This window comes from Fulvia fulva, chromosome 3 (genome assembly GCF_020509005.1).
Source record: "Fulvia fulva chromosome 3, complete sequence".
NCBI classification, from domain to species: Eukaryota; Fungi; Ascomycota; class Dothideomycetes; order Mycosphaerellales; family Mycosphaerellaceae; genus Fulvia; species Fulvia fulva.
In genome coordinates, this window is record NC_063014.1 from 6,091,206 (window position 1) to 6,103,557 (window position 12,352).

Here is a 12,352-nt window from a genome sequence, read left to right on the forward strand (position 1 = left end):
AGCCGTAGTGTCTTAGAAACCCCCTCTACTAAGAGAGTTACGCTATAGTATCTTAGTACTAATATTAACCTCGCGTTCGGTTTATCCTATTTCGATCCGATCGCGTACGACCGAATATATCCTATTACCTAAGGGCAGCTAACCTGTCCCTTAACTTACAAAAATGGAGAACGAGACTAGGTTTATAAGAAAGAGAGCAGCACCTCTTCTAATAAGAGAGAACTACGAAACATAGTTCAAGCTAATAAGAATACACCTAGTATTAAAGTAGGTTAACTAGGTCCTCGAGGACATTATTACGGACATTCCCGCTACAACCCTAGCGACACCCTCTATATTATCGGAGTCATCCCTTCCTTTAGATTAAGCGATAAGGAAGGCATCGTATAGACGGTACAATGTAACGGCCCTATATAAGATGTATATCTATCTGTCGATAGATAACTAAGAGATAATATACGAGATCCGGTATACGAAGGAGTTATAGGAATAGGCTGAAGCTAAATATAAGAGAAGACTTCTCGCTACTAGAAGAAGTTTGCTTTAGCAATATACTAATTTCGTAATAATAGAGGACTAGTCAATAGATAACGCCTAGTAGGAGCTTAGCTCAATTATAAGGAGGGCTGTTTCAATCTCGCCTTAGTTCTAAGACATTAAGACTAAGGACAGAAAGATCTAGTAACTCTTAGTAGCTCTACTAGACTCATTTGGCTCAATTCGCGATACAATTAATGCCTAGGTAAATCTCTTACCACAAGACATTCTTATAATCCTTAGGGAGAAGTAAGAATTAATGATTTATTAAGGGACAGCTATATTCGCTAAGAAGGGTTTCTAGGGTAAGCTTACGTACTATCTCTATAATAGTGACCATTTTATAAGCAAGTGCCTACACCTTTCTATAGCTTAGTAGGCTGTTAGGAACAAGGACAAACTAGCTAGGGTTACCTACCCTACTAAGAGACAACCGTTACTACCTCGTAGGAGGTGATTATTACTAAACCTTCGTAATATCCTTAAGGTGATAACGGACCTTATAAAGTAGATAAAGGAGAGCCGTAAGCTAAAGGCCTCCTCTAGTAAGCCTGTAAGGGCCTATACGACCTAGGAAGACGTATCAGACTCTAAGATACTATTAGAAGATAATAATGTTAATTAGGTTGCCTATTCTACTATAGAAGCTAAAGGTAAGTACCCCTCGTCCGAGTAGTTACTTAACTCTTATATATCATTATATATGACTAACTAAGATTCACTATTTAGGACACTAAAGCCTCTTTAAAAGAGGAAGTGGATCAAGGTTAGGGGTGGCTATCTATAAGCTATATATATAGGAAGTGTAGTAATAGGTAGTCCTTCTAGAAAGCAAATTGTCTTAGAAAATATCCTGTTTGTTCCTAGCCTTAGAGTTAGTCTTGTTTCGTAGAATTAGTTTAGCTAATAGTTTACTATCTAACTACCTAGTTTCACCCTAAAATCCTTATCTAGTAAACCCGTTGTCTAGACCAAACTTCGAGGAGGAGTACCGTTTATCTACTCGATCTCGGAAATTCTTAAGCTATAGTATACTAGTATACTCTCTTAAGAACGTGACGGTACCGCTATAGCTAACACTAAGTCCGAAGATTAGTAGGAGCTATAGTATAGAAGATGTACACACCTTAGCAAGGGACTACTAAGAAACCTATATAGAGTTACTAATAAGAAAGATCCTATTCCTATTCCTTCTAAACACTAGAATTGTAAGGTCTGCTCCCTTATAAACATAAGGAAGTTCAAAGGACCTACTATAGAGAGGAAAGGGGAGAGGCTGGCCCTTATCTCTATTGACATCTATAGGCCTTTTTAGGGCGTAGTCTCTAGGCTAGAATATAAATATTGGCTTGAGATTATAGACAACTTCTCTAGGAAGAAGTGGGTAATCCCTTTGAAGGCTAGGAGCGACGCTCCTATAGCCCTACGGGATTAGAAGGTCTAGGCAGAACGGTAGTCAAGGTGCTTTCTGTCTACGATCCGTAGTAATAGTATAAAGGAAATTCTCGCCTTACTAAAAGAGTAGGAGAAGGAGTTTAGCACTTAGATAGACATAACTAATGCCTATAACTCTCTTTAGAATAGACCTATAGAAAGGTCAATTTAAGCCTCTAAGAACATAGTCCGGGCTATACTTAAAGACTCTAGTATACTAGTTAAGTTCTAGCCAGAAGCTTTATAAGTATAGACTGTGATTAGAAATAGACTGCCTAATAGTCCGATCATTAATAGTATTACTCTTTTACTAGAAGAAGCCTTTACTAGCTAAGTACCGTTAGTCGACTATTTCCGCGTCTAGGGATGCAAAGCTATAGTCTATATAGACCTAAGAGCCTAACCTTAAGGCTTAAGGAGAGACAAGTTAATGAACCGAGGAAAAGAAGCCGTGTTTATAGGCTACTTAGAAAACACTACAAAACAATAGCTGTTCTAGGATCCCGATATAAAAGCTATAAAAGCGTATAGTCACGTCGACTAGTTTGAGAATAAGAAGGGGGGAGATATAGATCTTAGTATCACCTTTACTAACTAGCCGAGTCGAGCGCTATAGCGTCCTATTAGGAGGAAGCCCTTTAGGGCGAAATTTTCCGATAGGGGATTATTAGAAACACCGTTACGAAGGCTAGGAGAAAATATTAAGGCGGTTTTAACACTGTCGAAGGCCAATAACGGTGGATCTATACAGAACCTACCCGAGTTATTAATACTATAGCAACCGCTATCTATATAACTTCCCCCTCTCCTAAAGGATATTAGGGAATACTAGAAGTTTAGAGATTAGGGTACTCTAATAAAAGAAAAAGAAGATGTCGTTCAGTTCGACCTATCTAAACACCTAGCGCTACCTTAGGTTATAGGCAACAAGAGGTTAAGGGGGGACGGAGATGATAACTCTAAAGAGTATAAGGCTAAATACTATAAGGCTCTTATCGCCTAGATGTTCTATCTAGACCCTATAATAAGCTAGGTAGAGGAGATTCTAAACGACGTAGAAGAATATATATTTACTGCTGTTAGGCAGGCCATAGCCTATTAGTAGGAAGTGCTAATCCTAAAGTCCTATAAGGTAGCCGTAGGAGACCCCGAATAGGGATATATATAGAGAGAGGCAATCGAGAACGAACTTATTGCCTTAGTAAGTAACAACACCTAGGAAGCAGTTGTACCGCTAAAGGGTACGAATCTAATTACTTCTAGGTAGGTCTTTGATGTAAAAAGAATGATTAGTAGAGCTATTAAGAAGTTCAAGGCAAGACTAGTTATAAGAGGGTTTTTATAGAAATATAGGGTTGACTTCGAAGAGACCTTTACACCTACTATTAGATATAATACTCCCCGAGTATTTATAGTAGTAGTATATAAGAGAGATCTCGAGATGCACCTAGTAGATGTGAATAATGCTTTTACCTAAAGTAGCCTCCTTAAAGACATCTATATAATCCCACCCCTAGGAGTTAAAGCACCTCTAAATATAGTGTTTAAGTGTTACGGTTCGGGCTGAGCTACGACGGCACGAACGGCTATTAGCCGAAGATTTACGTGTACTACACGAGATCACTCGCTTACTAGTGACTTAGTGATTCGAGATCACTCGCTCACTAGTGACTTAGTGATTCGAGATCACTCGCTTACTAGCGACTTAGTGATTCGAGATATAAAGGAACGAATCTCCTTTATATTTAGGAACGACGAGATGCCCTTATAGCTTCGAGGCGTTCAACTTATATTACTATCTTACTAATTAGAATACGACCTCTACTCCAATTATTACACTTCACTCTTAGCTCGCCCTAGCCTCTCTAAAGAATACCGCCACGTGACTTGACTCTTCTCTTTTAAGACTAGCCCTAGAACGAGACATAACACTTTGAACGCCCTTAGGATAAGTACTACTTAGGTAGCTAGAAGGGGAACACCCGCCCCTAGTAAAGTAGGAAGCATCCGCCGTACGCTACTATAGACAACTACTATAAAGGACGATGAGTCTAATAACGACGACGAACCCGTTCCTAGGAAGAAGGACGTCAAGGCTACTAAGCTAGATCTCTTCTATAGGGATAGGGCCAAGTTCGACGACTAGATCAATCAGATAGACATATACCTTATATTTAACCTAGTCGACCCCGACGAACGAACTATTTTCGCTATTACGTTCCTTCGTAGAAGCGCGTAGAACTAGATCAAACCTTACCTTAAGGACTACCTTAACGGTATAGGATAACGAGACCCTACCGGAATGTTTAGGAACTATATACTCTTTAAAGATAAGATAAAGTCGATCTTCGGGACTTCGAACGAAACATAATAGGCTATACGAATTATTTAACACCTAAAGTAGAAGACATCTACTTCGGAGTATATAGCTAAGTTTAAAGAATACGGACAGATTACCGGATAGGACTAGACGGCGTTAATAATAATGTTCCGACGTAGACTTAAGGACTCCGTTAAGGACAAGCTTATAAGATACGGGTGACAGATTAATAACCTCGAGTAGCTAATAAAGGCGTCGATCGACATCGACGACTAGCTATAGGAACGGTACTAGGAAAAGAAATACGACTCTAAGGTAGGAGGTATAGTAGGATACGTTCCGGATCGCAAACCCTCTATAGGTTACGTAGCGAAGGGGAACTTTCTACGACAAAGCCAGCCCTACTATAGACCGTAACCAATAGAACTAGACATCACCTAACGAGGGAATAGGATCGATAGAGGTAAGGGCCGAAGGAAGCCCTTTAAAGGAAAAGGAAAACTGACATACTACGCCTATAGTAAGGAAGGCTATATAGTAAGGGATTGTCGCGGTAAAAATATAGTACGCCGCGAACAGTTCAACATAATGTAACCACGAACTAGTAAACCTAGGAGCAGCGTTAGATCTCTAGGAGATACCGACTATACTTAGGGAGTAGGAGGAAGAGTTGTTAGAAGACCTTCCTTAGACCCCTTATAAGGACGAGGAGGATACTAGGGTTAAGAGGACTAGCTATAACAGTTTATAGGAATATACTAGAAAGGACTCGACGAACTCCGACAAGAAAAGAAAAACCTTGACGATATATTCGACTAGATCGATACCTAGATACACCTTTACGAGGATTATATAGATCTCACGGCAATATAACAACACGATGACCTCTATAGACAGTAGTAGGAAGTAATAAGCGAGATCGAACGAAAGGAGAAACGAGAATTCGGTATAGTAACACGACGAGTCGACTACGAGGCCGATACGGGTACTCGAAATAATTACGGAACCCTTTATTAGAGATTCTATTATTAAGACTTATGTCAAACACACTACTCCGCTAAGTTAGGGGTAGGGTACTAGCCGTAGTAGCCGCGCGGTACCCTCGGAGCGTAGTATAGGCAAGACGCTACGCTTCGGGAAGTAGATATCGACGAATCTTACTTCGATAATAGCGATAAGGAGAACTAAGACCTAGGATAGAACGGATTATAGTCACCACTACTTTCCGATACGTAAGAAGAACCTAGCCTAGATACTATTAAAGAAGATCCGTATCCGGAAGAGTTAGGCGAAGACTTATCCGAAGGAGAAGAGAGCGAAACTAACGACGACAATAAAATTAGTACGTTTACGGTAGACGCGCTAAAGAAGCTTTACGAGCTTATTATCTACCTACAACGAAGACATAAGGAGTTCCTACCTAAGGTTTCCGGCAAAAGATACTTACACCTAATCGAGTTCGACAAAACACTTAATATAATACGGAATATAGTATAGAACTATCTAGCGGTAATAGTTACGGAAGATCTAGCTACGGCGGTAAGCGAACGACTACCGATCGGAAGCAAGATAACTAGTATAGGATACCTTATACCGTTAGGAACATTCGTATCGGACGAATTACGAAGAGCAGTACAGTACGTACGGGCTCTCTACTTAGAAACGTAGAAGATCTAGGAACGTAATAGACTATAAGTATAGATATAGAGCGACGGGCTAAAGGTTCTAGCCGAAGTATCTAGGCACGAAGTATAGCGAACTATATACTATTCGGGAAAAGGAACAACTCCCTAGGAGTAAGCGACTAAAGGGAGTTATATAATATAGAAGCTCGAGCATCGACATTACTAACAGTTTTCTAAACTAAAGCAATCGTTAACGGATATAGAACTAGTGTTATAATCGACTCCGGAGTAGCGGGGAATTTTGTCTCCGAGTCTTTTATAAGAAGAAACGGGTTAGCTACCCTAAAGAAGAAATAGGGTCACGAGTTGATCGCGGTAGACGGATTATCGTTACCTAGCGTAGAATAGGAGACGATACTATTACCACTAGCAATCTAATAGTACTACGAGGAAATCACCTTAGATATTACTAATATAGCTAGTTATAACATAGTATTAGGTATACCTTAGTTAAGAAAGCACTACCTAGTTATAGACTAGAGGAAAGGAGTACTTACATTTAGGTAATACGATTACGTTATCGGTATTGAACCTACGCGTCGACAGCGAGAGGCGGTGGATAAGGCAAGGAAATAGCTTAACGTATTTAAGCTTACGCCGAATAGAAGGACAAAAGAACCACCTTCGACCGGGATAGATACTAGCGTAGGGCCGCCGGATCACGAAGTTACTAGAACGGATAGACGTAACGTACTATCGAAGGATACTAGTATATCGGAACTAGCTATCCCTAAGGAGTACCTCAAGTAGAAGAGACTCTTTAAAGAGGAAAAAGGTAAAGATGCACTTCCTAAGCACTAACTATAGGACCACAAGATAAACATTTAGCTAGGGAAAGAGCCTCTATAGGGACCCCTATATCAAATGTCTAAGAAAGAGCTAGAAACCCTACGAGAATAGCTAAAGGAGAAACTCGCTAAAGGATAGATAAGACGATCTACCTCTAGCGCGGGAACTCTATATATGTTTGTTCCGAAACCAAACGGGAAACTACGACTCGTATAAGACTACCGAAAGTTAAACGAGATTACGATTAAAAACCGATACCTACTACCGAACATCGAAGAAGTATAAGACAGACTCACTAGATTAGACTAGTATATAAAGATCGACCTACGAGACGCCTTCTACGCTATACGGATAGTAGAAGGAGAGGAATAGAAAACCGTATTTAGGACACGATACGGACTCTACGAGTTCCTAGTCATACTAATAGGGCTGACTAATGCACCCGCATCCTATTAAGACCTAGTCAATAAGACACTAAGAGACCTTCTCGACGTGTACGTCATTGCCTATATAGATGACATCCTCGTTTATACTAAGGGATCGTTACGGGACTACATTACGAAAGTCTAGGACGTCTTTGAACGGCTCACTCGAGTAGGGTTTAAGACGGCACTAGAAAAATGCGAGTTCTATAAGAAATAGGTCAAGTTCTTAGGATTTATTATTAGTATAACAGGAATCCAAATCGACCTAGCGAAGACATAACCTATTCGATAATAGCTAGAACCGGCTAATGTCAAAGACGTATAATCATTCTTAGGACTAGCAAACTATAACCGAAAGTTCATTAAGGATTATTCTAAGACAGCCGCGGCTATAACCGTACTTATACGGAAAGACACTAAGTGGATATAGGGCAATAGAGAGAAATAGGCGTTTAACCTACTTAAGGAAAAATGCGCCTCTATACCTACGCTTCGATTATTCGACGGTATAAAAGAAGTCTAGATCGAAACGGACGTATCGGACATAGCTATAGGAGCATACCTTATACAGGAGTATAACGGAAAAAGACACCTAGTGGCCTATTACTCGAGAGAAATGACACCCGCGGAACAAAACTACGACATCTATAATAAGGAACTTCTCGCTATTGTCGCTATAATGTAGTACTAGAGAGTATACGTAGAAGGAGCACCTAAGTTAACGATTCTTTCTAATTATAAGAATCTCACTTACTTCACTACGACAAAAGTACTAACCCGAAGACAGGCCCGCTAGTCGGAACTACTCGGACAGTACAAGTTCGAAATCCGCTATACCGTAGGAAAAGACAATAGTAGGGCCGACGTATTGAGCCGAAGAGGCGACTATATAGAAGGAAAGGAACTAGTACGACAATAGGTGCTTAAGGCTAATCTAGATAGAAGCCTAAGCGCTTACATAAAGGAGTTCAACAACATAGTACGCGTTCTTTAAGACACGGAAGAGCAGTTCCTACTAGTATAGGGGAAATATTAAGTACCGAGAGAACGAGAACAAGAATGTATATAACAACACTATAACAATGATACGTATAGACATCCTAGAACCACGAAGACTCTCGAGATTATATAGCGTAGCTTCTTATTCCTATAGATAAGACAAAAGGTGCTATAGTATATTAGAGAATATATATACTACTAACGGAACAAGGCTATACGACACGAGAAATATAGACAAATATAGTTCAGGACGCCACTAACGTAACTATAGGACGAAGTGACTATAGACTTCATTACTAAGTTACCTAACTCAATAGACAAAGCGACGGGTATAACCTACGACATAATCCTAGTTATAGTCGACCGCTTGACCAAATATGTACACTTTATACCTACGAGCGAAACTTACACCGTAGAACAACTCGGATACCTCGTTCTAGATAAGCTAGTTAGATACTACGGATTCCCTAAGGTCTTTATTACGGACAGAGACAAGCTGTTTATATCAAACTATTAGAAGACGCTAGTAGCTACGATTAGAATCAAACACAAACTATCCACGGCATACCACCTATAGACGGATAGTCAGACTAAGAGAGCAAACCAAACGCTAGAACAATACCTACGACACTACGTTAACTACGCGTAAGACAATTAGGTATCACTCCTACCTATAGTATAACTAGTATTAAACAATTACAAGTCTGAAACTACGGACGAAACACCTTTCTTCGCAAACTACGGGAAGCACCCTACGCTATTCGGCGAAGAAGGACAACACCTATAGGCAGAAAGAGCTATTGCTATAACATCGGACCTCCGAAAAATACACGAAAGTATAAACAGACAAATTGCGACAAAACAAAACAAACTCTCCGAATCCCGAGCAAAACGACAAATAGCACCTTAGCTTAAGAGGGGGGATAAGGTCTATCTTCTTACCAAAAACCTCAGAATAAGAAGAAAGACTAAGAAACTAGATTATGTAAAAGTCGGACTATTTCTCGTCGAAGAGTTACGAGGACTAGTTAACTACCGACTACGATTACTAAAGGACGCAAAGATCTACCTAGTGTTCTACATTTCCAAGTTAGAACCAGTAGACCCTAAGACGCTATGTTAGAAAACATTCTACTTCTAACTAGAAGAAGAAACCGAATTCGAAGTCGAAAGGATCTTAGATAAGAAAGGTTAGCGATACCTTATTAAGTAGAAAGGATACGACGAATTAGAAAATACCTAGGAACCGAAAACAAACCTATAAAATTGTTAACAGAAAATCCGGGAGTTCGAAGAAAGAGGAAGAAAACACTAACTATAACATTACCTAGCGGGTCCTAGGACGGAAGAGAAGTCGATCGCGTTGTTAACGAAATCGATCGAGGACTAAACGGCGGGAGACAAGCCAATAGTCGCGTCCGCGGTAGGACAGTCGACATCCTCAAATTCCCTAGAGGCCTCTATCTCGGCCTCTAGGCACTGCGCCTTTTTACGCGCGCGCTCTTCCGCTTAGCGGAGTATCGCCTTGTCCCGTATTAGACGCGCTAGGATCTCCGTAAGCTCCTCCTCGTCCTTCTCGACCTTCTTACGATACTCCTCCCGAGTCTTATTAAGAGACTCCTAGGAGAGGTTTATACATTTACGCCCGCGACGTACGTATTCCGAGCACCGAAGCCGAAAGTTGCCCTCTATAGCGACGTAAGAGAGACCGTTAAGAAAACAATAATCGTACGCGAGATCTACTAGACGGCCGTGTTCGTTAATTTCCTTTACGAGCCGAAGACGGTTTTTAGAAGAAAGAGACGACATCGTTGCTCGAACTAGAAGAAGGGCATTATGTCATCTTATATAAGCTTCGGGACGAAGCTAGGCTAAGGAGGGGATAGTATTACGGTTCGGGCTAAGCTACGACGGCACGAACGGCTATTAGCCGAAGATTCACGTATACTACACAAGATCACTCGCTTACTAGTGACTTAGTAATTCGAGATCACTCGCTTACTAGCGACTTAGTGATTCGAGATATAAAGGAACGAATCTCCTTTATATCTAGGAACGACGAGATACCCTTATAGCTTCGAGGCGTTCAACTTATATTACTATCTTACTAATTAGAATACGACCTCTACTCCAATTATTACACTTTACTCTTAGCTCGCCCTAGCCTCTCTAAAGAATACCGCCACGTGACTTGACTCTTCTCTTTTAAGACTAGCCCTAGAACGAGACATAATATTAAGGTCCTACGAAGCCTTTATAGGCTTAAGTAAGTAGCTAGAGACTAGAACAAGCTCTATGTTACGAAGCTAGAGAAGATTAGATTTACCTAGTCCTAGGTAGATCTATACCTACTTGTCTATACGGATAGAGACCTTATAGTCCTTACCTATATAGATGACATACCTATTGTAGCTCCGAAGCTATTAGATGTTTAGTAGTTTAAGGCTAAGCTTCGAAAAGTGTTTAAGATTAAAGATCTTAGTAAACCTACGAAGATCCTTAGAATAAGGATTATAAGAGACAGGTCCTAAGGCACTTTAAAGCTTAATCAAGGATACTATATCTACGCTAACTTAGCTAAGATGAACATAGCTAGAGAGAAGGCTACGCTAACCTACTTACCTATAGAGAGCTACGAGTACTTAGTACCTATAGTACCTATAGATAAGAGGTGTAATAAACAGGATTACTAGAGCTATAATAGTACCTAGATATAGCTAATAACAATGACAAGGCTAGACTTAGCATTCCCCCTTAGAAGAATTAGCTTATATATTACTAATCCCTCGTAGTAGTATATAAAGGCTTTAAAGAAGCTCTCCCGATACCTACGGTCGTACCTAGACCTAGGTCTTATATATAGAAAGGGAGGGGGCAATCTCTAGGGATACTTAGACTCTAACTACGCTATAGACAAAGTGGATAGAGTCTTAATTCTAGGATACGTGTGGTTCCTTTATAGATCACCTATGTCTTAGATAAGTAGGAAGCAGAAGTCTATTATAACATTAACAATAGAAGCTAAGTTTATAGCTATAAACGTAGCCGTAAAGTAGTCACAATTTCTTACTACTGTCCTTAGGGAAATAGGGTGCCTAGAACTAGTAGGAAAGAGCTCTTTCTAGCCGAGTATAAGGGTAAGCAAGGGTACTATTAACGAGCTAAGGCTAGTTAAGCTTATAGGTAATAACTAAGCCGCTTTAACACTTATTAAAGATGCCTATATATATAAAAGGTTAAAGTATATTGATGTTATATATAACTATGTTAGACATCTCTAGTAGTAGAAGAAGATTATAGTAGACTACTACTATATAAAGGACATAGCTACTAATAGGTTAATAAAGCCCCTTAATAGCTAGTAGTTCTAAAACTTTATAAGGTAGCTCTAGCTTACGTAAAGGGATTATAGGAGACTATGTGGCCTAAGTAGGAGTGTTGAGAACATACAGGCCGTAGGACAAGTATATAGGTGTAGGTGTGTTATATAACTAGATCACGTGACTAGGGTTTGCTAGCCTATAGGCTAGTAAACATCCGGACACCTAGTATCTACCTATACTAATACCGGCAATACTATATATAGATATACGCTATCCTATTAGGTCCTTCTTTATCTTTCGTATAATCCGCCGTCTTCTACTACTACGTAACTCGTACCTATTTAATATATATAAAGGGAAACCCGAATAGGTAAAAACCCTTCCCGCCCCCGACCTCTCCTTATCTAGATTAGCTTTCTCTCTAAACGTACGTAGTCTATATTACTACCCCGTTAGCCCCCGCTCCTAGCCGGTCTCGTCGCGCTACGCCGTATCCTCTCTTTCTATACTACTCCTACTAGGCGGTACTGTTCTAGCTAGCCCTTCTCTCGTATCTAGTTTGTAATACGCCGTAGGTCCTTAACGTTATTAAGAAGTGCCCTAATCGTCCGGTTCCTCGCCTTTACTATCTACTCCCCCCTTCCTAGCGACTACCTCGGATAGATAAGGAGTACGTACCGTATATTCTAGGAGTAATAGCCGTAGGGGTAGCTAGTATTCGTGTATTCTAGAACCTTCCTCTATAATAGATACCCCTAGAGGCCGATATATTCGCTCCGTAGTTAGGTTACTATACTACTCTATACCCTCGTAAGGCGGTAGTAGATAATATCGGCTTTA